Source organism: Pectinophora gossypiella, chromosome 8 (assembly GCF_024362695.1).
Source record: "Pectinophora gossypiella chromosome 8, ilPecGoss1.1, whole genome shotgun sequence".
Classification (NCBI taxonomy): domain Eukaryota; kingdom Metazoa; phylum Arthropoda; class Insecta; order Lepidoptera; family Gelechiidae; genus Pectinophora; species Pectinophora gossypiella.
The window spans coordinates 14,270,600-14,292,655 of record NC_065411.1 but is presented as its reverse complement, the minus strand read 5'-3'; the positions used below and the strand labels follow the sequence as shown (position 1 = coordinate 14,292,655).

General features: G+C 38.1%; 1 protein-coding gene across 3 annotated transcripts in view; it reads right to left on the bottom strand.

Annotated features, from left to right (window-relative positions):
- The window catches only part of LOC126369218 (axin), a 91,722-nt gene that overhangs the window by 36,570 nt on the left and 33,096 nt on the right, over positions 1-22,056 (bottom strand). For all 3 annotated transcript variants that reach the window (XM_050013534.1, XM_050013537.1, XM_050013535.1), the window contains exon 2: positions 12,432-12,476. The gene's annotated coding sequence lies outside the window, so the exon portion shown is untranslated. The remainder of the gene's footprint in view (positions 1-12,431; positions 12,477-22,056) is intronic.

Genomic DNA, 22,056 nt, shown 5'->3' with positions numbered 1-22,056 from the left:
CTTTTCGTATCTATTTAAAAAAAGCATACGATAAATCATTGTTATAAATACGGATTCCAATCTTAAAATTTTGCCGTCAGACCTTTGCTTATCCCTGAGGGAGACGCGTACCTGTTTAAGTCGATGTTTAATCAGGCTTGTAATCGAGAAAAACAATGCGACTCGCCCGGGGTATCCTCTAGATTGGTTCACGTCAACCTTACAATTGTTCTTCCAGGATTATACTGGTAGGTATCCCGGTACCGGTAGAGGTAAATATATCTCGCTGCCGTGCCCGTGTTGCACGAAGCAATACGCTGAGTGACCTTTTTCTTTTGATATATAAAGAAAGAAAAAATATTTATTCGGCATACTTAACATTAATTGGCATAACATACTAAACGCCTTCAATCAATCAATCAATAATACTTTATTGCACAACGACATACCTATACAAAGGACATAAACATACGAATAAAAATATGCACAATAGGCGTCCTTATTGCTAAACAGCAATTTCTTCTTCTTCTATCGTGTGGGTTGTGAGGTGAATTACCAAACTCATCAACCCTCCAATCAATCAATTCATCAATTTCTGCCAGGCAACCTTAGAGTGAAAGAAGTTTATGCATTGGAGCACGGGATGGTGCAATAAACATATAGTGATACCAACATAACTAAAAAATGCCGTAAATAAAAATCCTTCGCCTTCAACTTATTCGTGCGTTTTATTTTTAATATCGTTGTGATGTTTTGTATCTTTAAGTTTAAGTTTGTACTGTGGCGTCCATCATTATTAATACATCTTTTTCTTTCTCTTTTCAAACAATTTAGCCTTCTCGTCACTGTTCACGATGCTTGATTGAAGCTTGATATCGCGATAATATAAACAAAGTGATAGATAGAGTTATATGAAAATAAACTTTTTGTCATTTATCTTAAGATTTGCAACGTAAACGTCCCATCCTATCGTGACTTGAATTACCATAAGGTGTAAGATGAGATTGTGGTCGAACGGAAACATAAAAAAATAAACAAAAAAAAAATAATTATACATTAAATATACATGAAATATTTATTTAATTTAAAAAAATAAATTAAATTAGGTACCTCAAATTAATTTCTATGAGGCTACCAAACTGATTCAAGAAATGATTTTACTAATAAAAAGCTTTACTAAGTTTATTAACCCTAAGTGATATAAGTAAGTGTATTTTTACGAAATATTTATTATTCTGTACCTACTCAGTTATGGCAATTTACACGAACGAACTCGCGAGTGGAAAACGCTGACACTTAAGAATGTACAACTAGGTAAGTACTTAAGCATATAAATAACGCAAGCACAAATATTTCGTACTCTCATCTATCACAATAAACTCACACACGTTCGAAAAATAAGCCCCCAAAACGGGACTTGAACCCATCATCATGGAAACCTGAGCCCCCTAAATACGCTGGATTCCTTAAGGCAGTCGTAATTTGAATGTGCCGTGTCACCGTATACCGTGCGCTGCTGATTGCTTGAAAACAAATCGAGACGGCCCCGAGGCACTCAGAGCCATTGTTTTTCTCGATTACAGGCCTGATTAAACTCTGGGTAAACAGTACAGGTAGACACCGCAGATTAGGTAAGCCTGAAGATTTATCTGACATGAATGGATCAAAGAGAATATAAAAGTAGTTATAATCACTGCGTTGTTATTGTTACAATTTATCTTTTTTTCTTGACGTGACTTATTGTAGATTTGCCGCCAATGGGTTTAAATATTTGGCCAGACAATTTATCCATATAATCCATGTGGGAAATAGAAATAACACAAGATATATTTTACTCCTTTTATTTTCCACACACCTTATATTAAAACCAAAATCCTCTCACCCGGCCGACATCGCACCAAAGACTCCCCTTTCTTACTTTTTAAAACTGCCTTACGTCCCATTCATTAACCATCCTCCTTTCATACCATAAACAATCAAATTCCCATTCATTATCCTTACATAGCATTCTCACTTTCCTACAACCCATAGGAAATTTATTACGAAGGACATTACTTATTGAACCTATACGGCAAAGAGAATTGTGAGTACTGAAGAGATGACTAGACTACCCTGGGTCAAAGAAAAAAAAAATTATTTTAGCTTTTTACAGTTTCTTCTCTTTAACACATTGCAAAATGACATAAAATCAAAAGTTTATCCTTGATAATGATTTTAAATTTTGTTCGACATCTAAAACATTTTTTTTCATGTCTCGCTGTATGGCTTATATTTAATTTTTTGGCCGATTATAATTAGTTAGTACCTAATTTCCATGATAAAAAACCTTTCCAAAACTATTCATTGGTTTTCCCGCCCAAAAATCTAGCGAAATGGGGTTGCCATATTGACGGAATGATTGTATGCTCACCGCAGCACGATCTGTCGAACGTGTCCGAACCAACCACCCGACCACACACGACAGTCGGCAGATAGTTGTCAGCTGACAACTACAGTACAGACAGACATATCGACAGCAGCGGTTTGCGTGTTGCGGCTATGTTGAAAATATTCATACCACTGCATTTTTTTTGCAATCGGACGTAAACGAAATTGGATCGTAAAATACATTACACAAGAGCGTTTTCTCATTCTATATGGTATGCAAGTAGATAATATATAGGCAATGAGATATAAAATAAAATATTTTAAAGACTACCTTTCCACCCGCGACTTCATCGGCGTCGATCTTACCTAAAATAACAAGTAACTTATGTATTTTATTCATATTAGTGTTGTGTTGTGTTGTATTAGTAGTGTTGTACCTAGATTACTAAGCTTTGAAAGAATAAGAAAATAACTAATCCGTGAACAAACCGAATACATGCATTTAAACACAACACACTGCAATTGAATCTCCAAAATGATAAAACGAAGACAGAGCAAATAAAGATGGAAAACAATACCCTCATTAAACGTTTGTCCAAATCCGACGAAACCCAAATCAACAAATTAAAACATGTTTTAACTAAGCCAATCACCTTTAAACCCATCTCTGTCAGACAATGCAGTCAATCCATATGATAGACAGCGAAAGAAGAAACATAATTCATATTTCTGTATTTCTGACGCCTTTCGATGACTCTTGGGTAAACCTCTGGTAACGAATGATTGGTTTCAATGAATAAAACATGCGTCAATTTGTGGAATGGAATTTCAGATTATACTGTATTCAATTATTGAGGTTTTTGCGACCACTTCACTGGAGAGTCTTGAGGCGGAGGGCTCGAGGTAAGAGTATTTTGGGATCTTTACCTCTCGCCTCATTTCCCGCTTACGGTCAATCACCGACTGTTATGATAATATTTTAGTCGCTTAGATGTTAATTTGGTTTAATTGGCGCTTTTGTTACTTACAATACAATACCTACTAATAAAATATCGTAAAAAAGAACTGTGAAACATGAGATGTGTATTGATACGATGCTTTCCTGTCTATTCATGTAGATAGATCAACACTAGTAACAGCTTATCAGAGAAAATTGAATACATGTAGGTAAGATTTATACCTATTTCCTTTAACCTCCTAAAAATATAATTGTTTAACTATTGTGTCTGGAAATCCGGTTCTTACGAGGTTAAATTAAATTATTCGCGGTTTTGAATAATAAAAAACATATCTAAATCCTATTAAAACGGATATTGTATAAATCTGCGTGTAACGGAACGCAATAGGTATGTCTGCTCCATTCATGCGAGCGGCTTGTGTCGGACGTGAGGGAAGAGTTGCGTAGAACACGCATTGTGCGTTTTATAACCTGCGGATAATAGATTTAACGCTTGTATGTGTAACAAATACATAAATCTTGAAAAAAATAATCTTTATTAATACTGTTTATGTATTATTTTGATAGGATTTCTGCCGTGTATTCTGTGTAAATACAATCAAAAGTGAAGGCTAACCAACAACATAGAAAAACGGATTGACTTAGTGGGTACCTAACTACCTACTTACCACGCAGCTATCCACTGCCACGGAACTTTGAAAAGGTCTTATATTTATAATTTAGTTGCTTATAAAGCTTCGGCACACCAAAAGCAGGAGAAGGGGGGTTAAAAAGGTCACATCGAAGCAATTCCTCTAAAAAAGCAATATTTCAATTTGACATTTGCGCATATAAAAGTAAGTGCGCAATGCACATAAACGTCAAATAGCAATATTCCTTCTTTTTTTTTGATGAATTGCTTCGATGTGGCCTTAACCCCCCAGATTACAACGCTCCAGAATAGAGGCAGGCAGCAGTATCTAAATAACACAGATTACTGACTTAATAGTTACTACTTTAGTAGTAGTATTTTGTTTGCATTGCGCACTTACTTTTATATGCGCAAATGTCAATTTGCAATATTGCTTTCTTAGATGAATTGCTTCGATGTGGCCATTTTAACCCCTCTGTGCTCGGTGAAACGTGGGTACTTAGTTCAGGTTGCGATGGATGTACCTCTACCCTATTTAGTCGTGACTTCCTCAGTTGGGATATAGTCGGCTAATGTTATGTTACTAGATAGATAAAAAACGTGTATTCGGTCTACAGACACACATATTACTGCTTTTTTTTGTGCCGAAGCCTTAAAATTAGCATCCATACTGTGTGCAACGTTCACACAATGTTCGATAGGATTAATGCACGAATAATGACGTGAATGTTATCAACAGCGACCGCTAATACATAATTAATGACCCGTGCTAGGATTAATTAAGTCCTGCGGCAGAAATACAAAACTTGTATCAGAAAAACAACGCACGTAACATGATAATCGAACTTGGCGGCTAATCCGGAAGTCGTATTTTTCTAAATATAGGGTCCGCTTACCCAACCAGAAGATTTGACAGGCCCAGACCGACTGCCTATGTCACCATCGAACCTGAAGCGAAAACCTTCCGAATAACGGATTCGGTCACATACCTCTCATATTGTCAAAATCACTATTTATTTTTTCATGTATATGTACCTTACATACACATTATAATGTAGTCTAATGCGCTGCATGACGAGAAAACAATATAAAACTTAATATACAAATTAAACAATGTAACGAAAAACACGAAAAATTACAAACAAAATTAAAAAGTAAACTAAATAATAATGGAAAAAAAAAACAGTAATCTTCTCGCAAAAAGCCCAGCACTCTCTCCATACACTCCACCATCACATCTCATCGCATCTTTGAGACTGTGTTTTTGGTAAGGACATTGCAGGTTTGAATCACGCGATTGTCCGAAAAAGTAAGACGATTCCCGTTGAACCGTTAAACCGTTGGTTCCGCGCTACTAGCCCATACACCTCTACCAACTTGCAGTGGAGCAGCGTGGTAGATTATGCTCCATACTCCCTCCGGTTGCATGAGGCGAAGCATGTGCCTAGCAGTGGGACGTATATAATAGGCTGTTTATGTTCTGTTGTAATAAGTACCTATCCTTCCAACTCGGAAGGCAGACTTAGAAGCACCAAGTATCCTAGACTCCCTGTGGCGCGGAGTATCAGCCCGCTCCTGGCCCTGACAGTAACACATTCATCGGAGGACAAGAGCTGTCACGAGCAAGTTTCAAGCCAACCCTTTAGCACCATTATTATTACGATGAATATTTTTCACAATTCAACGCTTGAACCAACCCTGTGGACTCCCGCTGGTTACATCTGTCGGGCGCAGTTATTTCAAGGCAAACTGACAGGTATTGAATGTTTATACAATCGTTGTATTACAATAGGAAAATAACATACAGTCATGAGCAATATAATGTACCCACTTTAGGACTCTGTCGCACTAACATATTTGACATTTAGTGAGCAATTTGTCAAAAAAGTTAATGTGACATGGTACCAAAGTGTATACATATTAATGCTCGTGACCGTACATAGTATTAAATAGATCAGAATCGATAGACCTAATCTCAACTGATACATCACTATGTTAATGAACGTCACAACACTGACTTATGCACACTGACAGACCAAACTCACCTACTTGGGCGAAGCCACTCAAGAAAAAAAATCTTACTGAAGACATTATTTACCAGACTTTACATAAAGCTATAAAACTCAGGAAACCTGAAAGACTATTACTGAAGAGTGAAGACTGGTGAAATTGTTATACCGAAGAAAAAGACAAGACCAAAAACCAGGCTGTATGGGCTAGGTTCTCTTTGCCTGCCCGAAAAGATAGTTAAAGAAGATACGCATACACACTTGTAGGAGGCAGTTTTAACATAAGGTACATAAATCATAAACATCATAGGTAACTTTAATTAAAAAAAGAAATGGTAGATCACAAAACGTTCAGATAGCCTGAAAAAAATTAAATAGTCATTCTTTAGTGTCTGTTACGCTTTCACGCCAAAACTGCTAAGCCCATGTTGATAAAAATTTGGTACAGAGATGATGGATTAGATTTTGGGAAAGAACATATGATAGGTTTTGTATTAGGTACTTAGGATTGGAATAAAAAGCAGCGCGTGATAACCGAAATCCACGCGGATGGAGTCACGGGCGGGTAGCTAATGATGCTCATTCTTGTAGGCACCACCTAATTTTATTTTAAGCTAAACTTCGTCATTTTCTTATCCGCTGAGAAGGAAAAGGACGGAGGATTGACAGCTGTTAATTTAAATGAATGAGTGTATTAATAATGGCTTCTCGCTGCAACTTGTTTGAAGTGTACTGTCAACTTAAGTTTGGCAACTGTCAACTTATTGTTGGTCAACTACGAATAAATACTATTATTTATTCGTAGTTGGTCAATGTAAATTTTTCAGAGGGTTGTTTACGATATCTGCCTAAAATTGACATGTGAATTTTATGTCTGTCGATTACCCGTCCCTTTCCTTTTCGGCGGATAAGAAAATGGCGTACTTTAAAATAAAATTGGATGATGTCTACAAGAATCAGCACTAATATTTCTATAAATATATTACCTACCTATAGGTATTTTCCATTATAATGGAAAAGACAAAGTACCGACTTTCCAATCTGGATTTCGTGAGCTGCTGAAAGGCTGGCAGCCACAATGGACTGTCCACAATGGAGCAGATTACGTCATTGTGTGGGATACACGCCATTCAAGTTTTCACTGGCCTCAAAAGTATTAACGACATCATAAGAAGCGGCTGACATTTGTAAGATCTCGCAGCCTGTAAGAAATTGCCATTTAGCAATAATGCTTCTCTTCTATGGATTTGATGTAATTTATTATTGTTGTGATATTTTAAAAAAGACTACGCTTTTAACCCGGGGCGTCTGATTTGATGGATTACTCGAGGTGTCTAGAAAGACTACAAAAGTCTTCAATATACTGCGATGTAACCATTCAATAACTTCCTTCTTTTTCAAGTCAGTTAAAAAGAACATAGATATATTAAATTCACATTTGGCCAATTTATTAAAATGACATTTGTCATTTTTGTTTTGCCTCTTAATTATGAGGTTTAATTTCCCATGCTGGCTCCCGTCTATCTGTCAGGAGTCTAGGCTGTCAAATGCGATCTATTAAATAATAATAAATCAGAAACTTTATACTTTCATACATGTTTTAATCATAAGTAACTCTCCAAGTAAGCCTCTCTTTTGTTTTATATTTCGTATTTCCTGTTTGTGCAATAATGTGTCTGTTATGTAAACGCATTATTGCACAATTGCCATTTTAAATTGAGTCTTATGTTGACGAGTATCATGGCCGAGCTTGTATCATAGAATTAAATTGGCCCAACTTTAGATAATAAAAGCCAGTAGCGCTCAAATCAAATACCTCTCTCAATCTGCATTTGTCGTAGAGCACACAAGTAACAATAAAAACAAATAAAATCTACGTCTCCGGTAGAAAAGTTAATAAACGAATGCGATGTAAGAAGGTGCACTCGACTTCAATATCGAGTAATATGATTGCTACCATATAAAACCTGTCCGGACTAGGAAATCAGTAGGTAACTATATTTTATTCCTGTCGCCTCAAGTCGCCTACTAATATAAGATTACCGTACTGAATGGAATATGAAGTTACTGGAGAAAATATCAAATAGAGTAGTAGGATAGAACCCTTTTTAAAGTCAGTCTTGTTATTTATGTTTGAAAGTATAGTAGATTGTAATACTATATGTTTTCAACGAGAGCAGCCGTCGAAAAATTACAAACGAAAGTTTTACCAAAATGTCTAGCTCTAAATAAAAAAGAGCGCGAAAAATTCCAAGTCTATGGTAAGGCTTTTTGGCGGGAACGTAAGACCACAGTTAGATTTGTATAATATTGTATAAAAATGGAGTATGTCCTTCCGCAATAAAATAATAATAAACAGCCAGTTTCGATTTCAGTTTTGTTTTGGATCCCGCCTGAAAAAACAACAATTAAGTACTTAATTCTGAATTCAAATTGTGATACACTATAAATAATTATAATAATTGATGAACATGATACTTACAAGGTCGTCTTATAATTATATTTTATATAGGTAAGTTTTTATAAGTTTTTTTAGTTATTTATTATAAGTATTTTTTTAAATACAGCGAAAACTTATTCAATGATTGGTTATATTTAAGAGCCGTCTTGCGGACAATTGAAAATAAATGAGATAAAAATTAGATGTTGAATAGCCCAGCTGCTTTCCAAGACTCGATAAGAAAAACGCGAATTTTCCAATAAAATGTTAATGCTTCAATTTGCTACTATATTGAAAATTATCGATGGGAATTAGGACTTTGCAATTGATTAGGTTCATTTAAACTTATAACGATTTTTGTCTTTACTATAATAATATTATCATCATCATATTTATACGAATTGAATTATTCAATGACAGCTATAACTTAAAATAAAATTAAGATGTGTCTGCAGGAATCGGTGTCATTAGTTGACATTGCGCACTTTAATACGCGCAAATGTAAGTATTTCATGTGTGCTGTCCTAAAATAATATTGGTGTTTCTTTCTTTCTTTCAAATTACCTTTTAGATGAATTGCTTCAATGTGGCATTTTTAAAAGATTTTTGTGATATGTACGCAACGGGACTTCCGCATCATGAGCCAGACACTTATCCATTCGACCACGGAGACCGTTATTTACTAAACAAAAATCATATCTTTACCATTGCATATCAATGTTCCTTACTCGCAACCTAGCAGAGTACTTTTAAAACCGACGCAGAACAAATTCTCGTACACGTAAGTTTGGTCTCAAGTCGAGAGGTCTTACCTTACTAAATCATTTGCCGGAGCCAAAACGTCAGACATTGTATACGCAGTCCTACTCGGGGTGGGCAGGAGCGCAGCCAGGTGATCCAGGGCCCTTTTAAATTAGGGCCCTATCTTAACCAAACCAATACGAGCCGTCGCTAGCGCGTTGAGTTCAAAAGTAAAAAAATATATTGTATTTGTATTTTGTAAATATAAAATTTAACTGGATGACAGAACTATTATTAATTAGTGTCACATCACTATTAGTTGGGGGAATCGTTTGATTTTAAAAGACCCAAATGATTATTTACATCCAGCTTCTGTTGAGTACGGGACTCTTCTTTCATCAGTTCAGGGGATCTTAAATGGCCACATTGAAGCAATTCATCTAAAAAAAAAACAATAATGCTATTTGATCTTTATTGACATTTCGCACGTAGTTTCATATGAGCTGTCAAATTGCAATATTTCTTTTTAGATTGACCTTTTTAGATGACTCCAGGTCGTCTGATCCCACGGCTCTCTGAAGAAGTCCAGTTACCGTCACAGTTACAGACGCTAGACCCCTAGATAACTGAACGATTATTTTTTTAATCATTGAAATTTCGCTATAACTTATTGGCCCCTCTTAGCTTTAGGGACCCAGACCAACCTGCTCTAGCCCTGTACCCGCGGCACTGCGTGGCAGCCACTCCTGCGCCTATCCTACCGTGCCCTCTCGTCCCCTCCACCGGCATTATGCCTCTAATGTCACTCAATTCCCTCCCCCTCACATGAATGCCGGGTTTCATATAAAAATTGCCTTTTTACCAGCTTTTACTGTTGCCCCTTTTGAAGTTAAACGCGTGGAAGTAACGAGATTATGAAATCCGAACGGATTTAAAAGTCGAAAAGCAATTTGGTGGCCGTTTTAATTAAATTTTGATTCTTTAAAAGATATCTAGTGAAATGCTAATGGAGACAGATTGTAGCATCTGTCTGACATTTCATCATCGAGAGATGATGAATGTAACCTTTGAGGTAAATAAAATATACTATATAGGTATTTTATATTCAATTGTATATCATGTCAATCAAACTTTACATTATTACCTAATCGATCTGTACTCTCCTTTGTAAATAAATAAAAGTTTATTCAACCAAAAATACTTTAACAAAGCTGCTTAAACTAATTACATGCACACAAATTCAAAAATATCTTTATTCAGTAGGTAACATAGTTACACTTTGAATCGTCAATTTTTACATAACGAACGTCTCATCCGCCTAAAACTACTGCAGCTTCTCACAACCTGTATAGCCGGGGAAAAGAAGCTGCAAGAAAAACCTCGGCACAGGGCCCTAGACGTACTTTAAAAAAAAAAAAATACACACTATCAGTTGTGGCCGAAAAGTCGTAAGGCGTTGATACTTTTACAAAATCATCCAACTGCCCTTATCCCACTTCTTCGCATATGCGTAACAGTCGTCTCACCTATCGAGGGGCTCAACACATAGCTAATATTATTCACACAAATTCCGTCTATATGGCATCCGACTTTGGTGCTGTTGAGCTCTTCGATCAGCTCATTTATCTACAAGGTGAACAGACTCAGCGAGGTGAAGCCCTCCTGTCTCACCCCGCACTCCAACCTGTACTATTCGCACGTGGTTCTTTTGGTGAAATGGTGACTATACCAGTACCTAAACAAACATGTAATTTCGTCCGGTAATGTTCGTGAATCGTGTCTTAAAAGGAAGTGAAAGAATTGGCCTCTGATAGACAAGAATGGAGAATACTACAAGCGGGGCTCTTTGACATTATTATTATTGACTTATTATATTACGTTGTTGACGTTGCTTTGTTTAATATTAATATTATATTATTATATATAATAATATTATATATTATTTAATATTAATATTGTGTTTGTTTTGTTTTTAATTGTTTGAATAAATAAATTTCTTAGATATTAATATTATGTATTTTGTTATTATTGATATTTTTTATTAGCATCTAAATCGACATTTTTGTGTTAAATATTTGTATGCCGATCAGGCTGGACATGTTGAAACCCATAATATAAATTGTAAGATCATTGTTATGTTACACATGTTTCACAAATAAATTATTATGATTAGTTTCTTAAATTAGTGATGAATGTGGATCCACAGCGCATCTTCTCACGAAGTGCATTAATTATAGGACACTAAATCAAATGCCTTAGATAAGTCTACATAACACGCAAAGACAGGCGTTTTTGACCTAATCTGCTTGGTTATGGCTTTAACATTGCTGTAGTCGTCAATTCAATATGTGTTCTGCCCACCCCGATAGGGATAACAAGCGTGAATAGTACTATCTTTCTGTTATTTCTAAGAAAGAATATTCTAGTTTCAATCGAGTAAAAGATGACCAAGTACGATGATGTCATTACAAAACTAGCAAAACTATAACACAATGGCATTGTGCCCTAAAATTGGTGAATTCAGCACTGCAGAGGCGGAAAATTGGAAACAGAAGGAGAAATAACTCGTTATAACGAAATAACTCGTCATAATGCTGTAACTCGTTATTTTCTTAACCATTATCCTGAATAGGACTGTCGACTCGGCAGATTAAAACACCGCAAGCCAAATTGAAAATCACTTTCTCTGTTTTCGTAAAATAAGTAAGTACAAATATACAATCATAGTAATATGGTACTCAGAAACTCTAATTTTCAGAACAATCATATTTTTTTGTTGGTTTTCTCCGAAGGGCAAGGCAACGGGAACTATGCTCATACAACCAAGTCTTATGTATTCTATTTTTTGATAATGATTAATGAAATGATACTTTTATCATGATGATGAAACATAAGCCCCCACACTTGGCTCCGAACCCCAAACGAATTAACTCAAAAGTCCGCTTAAACTTTCTAGTTATAAAGCGGCTTCTTGGCACAAGGCGAAAATAGATAAGTACACTTTATTTATTCAATATTCCGATATAATACTATCGCGAATGTTTTCCGACTAACTTAATGTTATCATTAACCATAAAACACCACATCATAATGATTATTTAGATTATTCATTGAAGAAAACATCCAGATCGTTAACGTTTCCGCCAAAAAGCAAAAAACAAAACTATCGTAATCGCGCCAGAAAAAATAAACGACAATCGACAGTTTTTCTTATAAGAAAACACAGACTGAAAATGTACCGAATGTAATTGTAAGTACATTTGATTCGTTATATTCCTTTACAATATGAATTTTAGTAAGTATTACCTGTAAACTCAGCTGAATGGCGCAGGGTATGAGGAGTGTATCATCCTGAAACAATAGAGGTTACAATTAGAAAATTAATACTAAAATAGAGAATAAATTAAAAAAAAAGGTGGCTCACGCGTCCCTTCCCTTCGCGCCTTATGTGTCGAAGCATACTTCGTAACGTCCTATTGTATTCAGAACGCCACCACCACTATGACTAAATAAATATACCAATATCATTCTTTATTTACGACATAACGTAGCATCACGCCTGTATCCTAAAGGAGTAGACAGAAGTGTATAGTATATATGTTACGGCTAATACCCGAAGTGCGGCTACACCTAGTTTTAGCCGGTTAGAACTAGGTGTACCCACCCACTTACTCTTGGTTAAACCTAGTACTAGCCGATTGTTTTCGGGTAAAACTAGGTCTAGCCTTCATCATGCCGGCTACAACTAGGTCCAGCCATTCCCTGTTGGATAAAACTAGGTCTATCCGATATCATTCCGGCTACAACTAGGTCCAGACAATCCCTGTTGGATAAAACTTAGATGCGTGTCCCGCCAAGTCTTCCGCCCGTGTCACACTCTTGATTCACAGAATTTGCAGCAGCGGCGCGGGTGGAGGGCATAGCAAGGCACGCGCCTCTGCAGGTTGTGAGCGCCAGGTGCTGCTGATCTACTGCAGGTCTCCTAGCGAGTGTGGCTCACAGAGACAACAGAGGGCGAGCCCATTGCCATTAACCGAGCACAAATCCTGGAAACCACATACTCTTACGTTACGTTACGTTTTTTTTTCGTGTTCAAAAAAGAAAGAGGTTATCAACTTGACTCGTATGTATGTTTAGGTCAATTTAGATTATAAATAACATTGTATGCAACAATATATCTTTACTTTTTTGGGCAGATTATGGCCGCAATTCCTGCAGACACCTCATAATTTTAAAGTTAAACCTGTCATTTTCTTATCCGCCAAAAAGGAAAGACGGATAAGAAAAGGACAGGTATAACTTAAAATAAAATTATGATTTAAAAAGTTTTTACTAAGTTTTTTTTTAAATAGCTCAGTGTTGCCTCGTCCGTTTAGTCAACACCGCGAACTAACCAAACACTGGAGAGTAATATCATCGGAGTGACAATCTGGTAATGGCGGATGATCCGGTGTTTGCGGAGCTCTCAGCCGCCGAGACAACACCAAACACTTGGCCGTTATATCCTGCACTATTGTTGGTTATAACTACGTCATAATCATTAAAAAGGGACAAGTTTGAGGGGAGGCTTGTTTAGACGATGTTTTAAATAGGTAGGATTTTTATCTGAAAATTTCAAGATTCCATAAACAAACAAGACCATTGCCCTGTTTATCAAAACTTATAATCTAACTTGTATTACAATAATGTTCTTTATTGAATACAAGAATGTGTTTATCAAAACTACACATGTAGATTACATGTTATAAGTGTCAATATTTATTTCACAAGCATATTTTACAATCCCTCTACTTTTTTCATAAACGTACTTGTGACTTGTAGCTTGTTAACGTGTAGACTTGTAAGTTTTGATAAACACTGTAACCTTGTATTTACCAAAAAAAACTTATTGATTACTATTGAAAATGACAGCAAAGGGACCGTTCGAAAACTCGAAAAACGAACTAAAAACTAATGAGTCATGCCGGGCACGTTCGTAAACGAAATTACGACAAATATTTGCGACGCGCCCTTTATCGGGCGGCGGGCGCTGGCGCCGCGCTGCGTAGGCTGCGCGGGCGCACGTAGAGACGCACCACACGCGGCGGGCTGGGAGAGCTCTTTGGAACTATATTAGTGTACTAGGACTATAATTCGATAATGTCTTATTAGTATATAGTAATATTAAATAAAATTGGTAGATCGGAACGAGTATGGCTGCGAGGTGACTTATTGATGACTTGTTCTGCCCGCCCCGATAACTATACTGGCGTGACTAATGTATGTATGTTAAGTACTCATTGCTGCGATTGTTTGTTTCGTCTCAAAATCAATTTATATAGAACAAGGTATCTACCAAAGGCCAAATAAGTTATTGTTCAGAATATTTTCGTTACCAAATATGTTGTTAAAAGAAGAATCAACAACTTATTTTTCTATTCTATACTTTCTAAAAGTAACGCAACCATAATTAGCACCTTGATATATTTCAGTAATAAAATAGTAGACATACTTAAATAAAAAAATAATGTCCGAAAGTAACAAGTACCCCGAGGAAAGCAAACAACAGCCCTACTTAGTTTAAAGCAAAAAGCCGCTGCTCTCGCGCCGGCATTCCTTATCCGAACCGGTCCCTCCTCAATGAGCGCCGAAGACAACCATTCCACCACCCAACACTGCACTTTAAAACGTAACCCTGAAGGTTTAAACTCCTTTGGGGATCAAAATGGTCAGATGCGAGAAAATTATAATCATATTACTCTTGTAATAGAGGACAAAAAGTTGAATGATGGCAGTGTACGGTCCCTGGTGGAAGTAGAGACGCAATGTGTGAAATATCAGCGCAGTATCAGATCCGCAGATAAGTATGCTTTAACGGCTGTGGATCGATTTCTTGAGCACTTATTCCAACTTCCAAGTAATCGCTCACGACTGTTGTATTTTCTGTTTACGTTCTTTACAGAAACCCTTGAAAAATAACCTCCTCTTTTTTCAAGTCGCTTAAAAATCATTTAAATAAGCTTAAGGGTATCTACGTTTATACTTATAAGCATGCGTGGAATGAAAAGTCATTCCATTCAAAGTGATAGCTAATTGAAATTGTCCCGACGATTCGATATAATATTGGTAATAGTTACAATCTACTTATAAATATTGCAAAACCGCATAAAGTATAAATCCCTTGAAATATTTTAAGAAATACCATTGGGTTTGGGTTCATTGGGTTCGAAAAAATCAAAACAAAAACTAAGCTAGAACCTTTGTTTTTACATTTATCAGTTAATGTTAAAAGAGGAATTAACGTAGAACTTCGAGGTTCCAAAGCCAGGCGACGGTGTCAGATAAAATCGGATGGTGTCGCCTTTAGAAAAAACGCCGGTCGTAGGTAGGCGGCGGGTTCCAGGAACCGGGGGCTCGTAAACTCATGCGCACAATGCCGCGCCCCTCCCGCGCCGCGCCGCCGTGTTGAATTTCATTCCATTATCAAATTCTTGGATGCTGATATTCTGAGGTCAGGACTCGGGACTCGGGATTTTAGTTCACCGCGAGCAATGAGGTTAACCAATAGAGGCGCAATTCGCTTACTTCTCGCATCAAAAAAGCGTGCCACTTTATAGAAACGACGTAGCTTTAAAACAATAAACGTACTGCTTTCGTAATCCTATTATCCTTATTAGCCTCCGTGGTCTAGTGGTTAGAGCGTTAGGCTCACGATCTGGAGGTCCGGGTTCGATTCCCGATGGGGACATTGTCGAAATCACTTTGTGAGACTGTCCTTTGTTTGGTAAGGACTTTTCAGGCTTGAATCACCTGATTGTCCGAAAAAGTAAGATGATTCCGTGCTTCGGAGGGCACGTTAAGCCGTTGGTCCCGGCTATTAGCCGTAAAAACACCTCCACCAACCCGCAGTGGAGCAGCGTGGTGGAGTATGCTCCATACCCCCTCCGGTTGATTGAGGGGAGGCCTGTGCCCAGCAGTGGGACGTATATAGGCAGTTTATGTTATGTATTATCCTTCATCCGCTCTACGTGTCCAAACCAACTAAACATTCCCTTCTTAATCTTAGTCACTATATCTTCTTTTACACCATATCTCCCTCTCATCACACTGTTTCTCACTAAACCAACGGTAACGTATTACTTTGAAAAAAGTTTTCAATAACTTGAAATAACGTCGTTAATAAAGTTTTTCTATAGGTAACTAACATTCTATGCAATACACATTTCAACAGTTTTCTTGTCACGCAAGAAACACCGTGTAATCAAAATAATATAACTAACTTATTCTATGTTACTTTGAAATAAAAGAAAACAATTTGAAGCTTTATGTTGAGAAACATCAAGTTGGAAGTTGCTGGCCGTTTCTAAGGCTTCGTAACTTTGGGAAGCCTAACCGAATCGCTTTCATCTCTTTAATTTTATTTACATCAGTACTCAAGAGTTTTCAGTTTTAAAATTTCGCCGAACATTGGCAAACCCTTTCAGCGCGAACAGAAATATACTTTTTCTTTGTGAATTACACCTGACTTGCCTTGGACTTTTCTTTCGTAATATTGAAGTAGGTATAAGGTACCTCGATGTCTCAACTGATGAGATTTTACGACGGCTGGTAAAAATCGATGCACTTCAAAGTCAAAGGTAATATGATTAATAAGCCGTATGATCTCATCCATCGCACACAGCCTCCCGTCGCCGGCTGTCTATGACCCATTAACGAAAATTGTTATTCGCTAAACCTCTCGCATGTCCGTCAAAGCACCTTTAATTAAAGGGAATAGCAATGTGGCGAGTGTACCTAATACGGAGTACATTAGTCCAAACATACCCATGCGATTAAAGTTTCCTTACAGTTGAGCCGTGAGCGTATACAGCCTTGTGGGAGTTGCCAACTTGATAGGACATTCCGTATTAATTAACTAAATAAGTCCTAGCAAAGTGGAGCGGAGGAGCAGCGCGGAGGCTCCGGCGGCTCGCAAGTCGTCAGTCGCGTGTCAATAAGACAGCGAGACACGGCAGATTTAAGTATGGGGCCGGGGGCCGGGGGGCGGGCGGCGCCACCCCTGTGTGTGGTTTCCTTTTGATGTCATCTTCGCGCAAACTTTGCTACGGATCGGCTTTGAGATAGAGAGACGGAGAGTGACTAATTTGGCCCAGCATTTGATCTCGAGAACTCCGATGTCGGCGTCCCGCTCGCTCCCGCCCCCGGCCCGCCACCGTCGGGAAGCTCTTTGCAAAATTTCGCTTTGATCGCAAAGTTAAATTATATGGGAATTGAGCATTAAATGGATACACATGTGAGGCGTAGACGCGGCGGCCGAGCGGGCGCCAGCGACGGGCCGCGGCGGGCCGGCCGCCGCGGCGTAAAACTCCGGGGAGCATTTGACGATTACGCCGCCATACATAAATAATGAGCGAGTCACTCTCAAGTTATACATTTGTGAACGGCGCTTGTATTTAACTCCGCCTAATTTGCCGCGAGTACGCAGTACCTTTGAGAGCTCCGTTTTTACTAGTTTACGAAACAGATATTTGCGCCCGCCTTCCCTTTGATACGGCACTTTGTGGAGCATTTTACACGAGTTTCTTTTGAGGCCATTCAGACGGTGAGTAACGAAAGGCTGTCTTTGATAAACACGTGCGAGGACTCTTCAGTACTTATTAGGGGTGCTCTCTTTGAAAGTGCTTCTCGTGAAATCTATTTGAAACGTTCACAATCTCAAAGCGGCGACGATGAAAGCTGCGCTAATTAAACTGTAAGTAATAAAATTATGTGAAAAAATTGAATCTTCAAGTGTTTTGTTGATGTTGAAAGGTTCTCAAGATTTTAATATTTTCATTAATGATGCTCTCAAAGAAAATTCTCAAGAAACATTAGTGCGTTAGACGAAAGCCACAAATTACATTAGTATGTTACAAATACTACTCGTGTTTTTACCCGACTGCGCCAAAGCACAAAGGAGGATTATATGTTTGCCCGCTATGTATGTATGGAAGTATGCACGTCTGTTACGACCTAACTTTTAAACTACTTACTTATCAGAATTTAACAAATGAGGTGTCACTAAAGTGTCTTAATTATTCTGTGGTTATAGGCTATGTGGCGTTACGCTAAATTCAATGTGGCCGGGATGTGAGACTCCCAATATTTCTACACTGTTGCAAGTGCCATGATCACGGGATGACTGATGAGATTGGAGTGGAGTAGGTAGATCCATAATTTCTCCACTCCAATCAGTCATCCCGTGATCATGGCACTTGCAACAGTGTCGAAATATCGGGAGTCTCATATCCCTGATTTAAACGCGGTAAGAACCCGGTATTATGTGTTTTAATAAAGTGCTATTAGTATGTTGTATTAGTGTTGGGTCACACGAGCGTGAGTCAAAGACGAGCAACAAAGTGCTGGCTGTGTCCGTCCGGCGCGGCACGGCGGCGGCGTGGGGGCGCTGAGCACTCGCGCTTTGTCTTACAATACAGGTATTGTGCAGGCACAACGCCGGCAAATGAAACACCAATCCTTCTATGTTGCTTCTTCTATTTTTAAGTTGACATTTATATCCCTACAATGTGATTCCTAAATTGTAATTTGTGATCTATTTATTTTGTAAGACATTCCTACACAATGTATATTGTTTACGGAATAAATGAAATTTGATTTTTTTTCCATCTTATCGTGTGGTTTGTGTGGTGAATACCAACCTCACCAACCCATGTCAGGGTTATTATTGAGCCGCCAAAGGCCCCTGACATGGCTCCAGTAACGACTACATACTTACATCAGTAAGTAGTAAACAGGACCAACGGCTTAACGTGCCTTCCGAAGCACGGATCATCTTACTTTTCGGACAATCAGGTGATCAGCCTGTAATGTCCTAACCAAACTAGGGATCACAAAGTGATTTTTGTGATATGCCCCACCGAGATCCGAACCCGGGACCTCCGGATCGTAAGCCCAACGCTCAACCATTGGACTACGGTGGCCACGGAGGAGACACACAGGACCAAAAAGACATAATTATATTTTGTGCCGAACGGCTTTCAAAAAATATTAGGTACCTACATCTCAAAATTCATTAGAAGATAAATATGGCCGCCTATCGCACTCTTTCCATTTGTCTTTTGTTTTGTATTTCCTGTGTGTGCAATAAAGTATTTGTTGTCTTAATTTTCCGAAGATATGAAACAAGTTTTTAACAAAAACCAACTGAGTACATTAGATACCTGAAATAACTATTGTGTCTTAAAGTAATGATGGTGTTGATTCCAGCACCATAAACTGCCTATATACGTCTGCTGGGCACAGGCCTCCCCTCAATCAACCGGAGGGGGTTCCAGCACATACCATCTAATTTTATATTTTATTCGTCCGGACCATTCGTTCATTCACTCATTCATTTAAAATGAACAGTTATTTATCATCCGTCCCTTTCCTTTTCCGCGGATAAAAAAATGACGGGTATAACTTAAGTTTGTAGGGATCGGGGCCGACCATCTAAAGATAAAAAGCTAACATAACATAAACAGCCTATACGCGTCCCATTGCTGGGCACAGGCCTTCCCTCAATCAACCGGAGGAGGTATGGAGCATACTCCACCACGCTGCTCCACTGCGGGTTGGTGGAGGTATTTGGGCTAGTAGCCCAGGACCAACGGCTTAGCGTGCCTTCCGAAGCACGAAGAAGCTAAACGGATAAATATTATATTTTAACAATACTACTTGGGTCTTGGTAGTATTGCAAATAATACCTGGGGCCTGTTTAATAAAACTTACAATTGTAAATTACAACGACAATTCGATGTGCAATTGATGTGCATTGGGAAGTGTGTGATTAGGAATATTTCTATTATGTTCTTGTGCAATAAAGTATTATTGATTGATTGAATATTTTGCAGCTTTATATTAGTTACAATATAAAGCTGTAATAATCACCAAATGTCGTTGTAATTTGTAATTGTAAATTTTATGAAATATGCCCCTTGCTAATAATGTAAATAGAATATTGTAATGATTACAAGAACTATGTTTAATCTATTTTAGTCAGCAACACATAAGTACAATTAATTTAACCCTATTAATCTTGAATCTAAACGATCTAAACCAACAATTCTCCTATCTTATTACTCAACTCCGTCTAAAAACGGCTCCATTAATAAAACCGACAATTTACATACAACTAAGGCTCAAGCATAGTATCAAAACAAATTTCCTTATATTGATGACCTCTTTGAGATCAAAGCGGGCAGATAAGCTTTGATGTTAAAGTCTAAAAAGACTTAACCGTGTCTTTGTCGTTGAAATTCGAGGTATGTCCCTGAGTGGTATCGGGGGAGTCTATATCGACAAAGGACAGAAGAACCAGGGAGGCAAACACTGCATATTCTACTGGATAATCAAGCAGTGGTTTCTGTCGAGCTGCTTGCATCCATCGTCGTGGTCCCAAAGGACCGACCGGCACCAAGCAAGCATTAACATCAAAATCATTGTTCATTTCGCATCACCATTTATTGAATTTACCTATTGATTATGAACACTATAAGCTGAATGGGTTTTTAAGAACTGGGGGGTTAACGATCCTGTCCTGGTGAAAATGGAATCAGCTCGGAAGTGAACCCTAATCAACAAAAAAAATATTTTTGAAATCCGTCTATAATTGACGGAAATATCAGTGAACATAAATAAAAAAAAATATTATACATACATACGAATTGAGAACCTCCTCCTTTTTGAAGTCGGTTAAAAAGGCTACATCGAAACAATTCATCAAAAAGCTATATTGTAATTTGACATTTGCACATATAAAAGTGAGTGCGCAATGTCGACAAATGTCAAATAGCAATATTGCTTTCTAAGATGAATTGCTTCAATATGATTGTTTTAAACCCTTGCATATTTTCGAATATTCGATTGAAATCAAATGTTGAATTCATGCCGCAGAGGCAAAGCAAACGTAAAGACCCTTGGCGCCTTCGGTAAGAAAGGAAAACATGAAACAGTAGGAGTAGGGCCCTGAGCTGGGAGGTTTTCTGGCCACGTCTTTCCCTCAGCGATACACCTTCCGATGTGGTAGTAGCTGTATATTTCTATTCAATATCCTCTAGCCCTCGTTGACAATTACTTCCGCACCATATCCCATGAAGAGGAAATGACTGTAAACCAGCGCTGGATGGCGCCATAGCATGGCTCCATCACAGCACAAGCCGAGCCATTTCCTTTTGCCCGTATTCGTAATATTCATAATTACCCAGTTCTTATAACAAAATTTAAATTGTTACTGGCAATATATTTATTTTATTCTTATAAACATACAATATTTTATGTTACATGACGATGCAACATAGCCGACTTGACGAGATCATAGAATAACCGGTAATATAGAGGGATTTGAGGAGCTCGGTGGCGCAGCGGTAAACGCGCTCGGTCTGCGATTGTTGAAGTTAAGCAACTTTCGCAAAGGCCGGTCATAAGATGGGTGACCACAAAAAAAAAAGTTTTCATCTCGAGCTCTTCTGTGCTTCGGAAGGCACGTTAAGCCGTTGGTCCCGGCTGCATTAGCAGTCGTTAATAACCATCAATCCGCACTGGGCCCGCGTGATGGTTTAAGGCCCGATCTCCCTGTCCATCCATAGGGAAGGCCCGTGCCCCAGCAGTGGGGACGTTAATGGGCTGATGATGATAGAAGGGACGTCCTCCGCCCCGCTCCCGCACCGATACGAGCTTGGTGCGAGCTTGATTTAGGTACCTCATTCGATTTAAGAAAGTAGAATTTTCACAGCACTTTTTTTCTTACGGCTTGCGGCTGCCTACCCTATACAGATACCAATAATAATAATTGTGTGCTACAAGTAATATCACGACAAATGTAGGCGGCATACCTATTAAATCAGATTCTAAGAAACATATCAAAGGGCACGGCACAAAGGAAGCTCCGACTAAAAGCAATGGACGTTTCTAA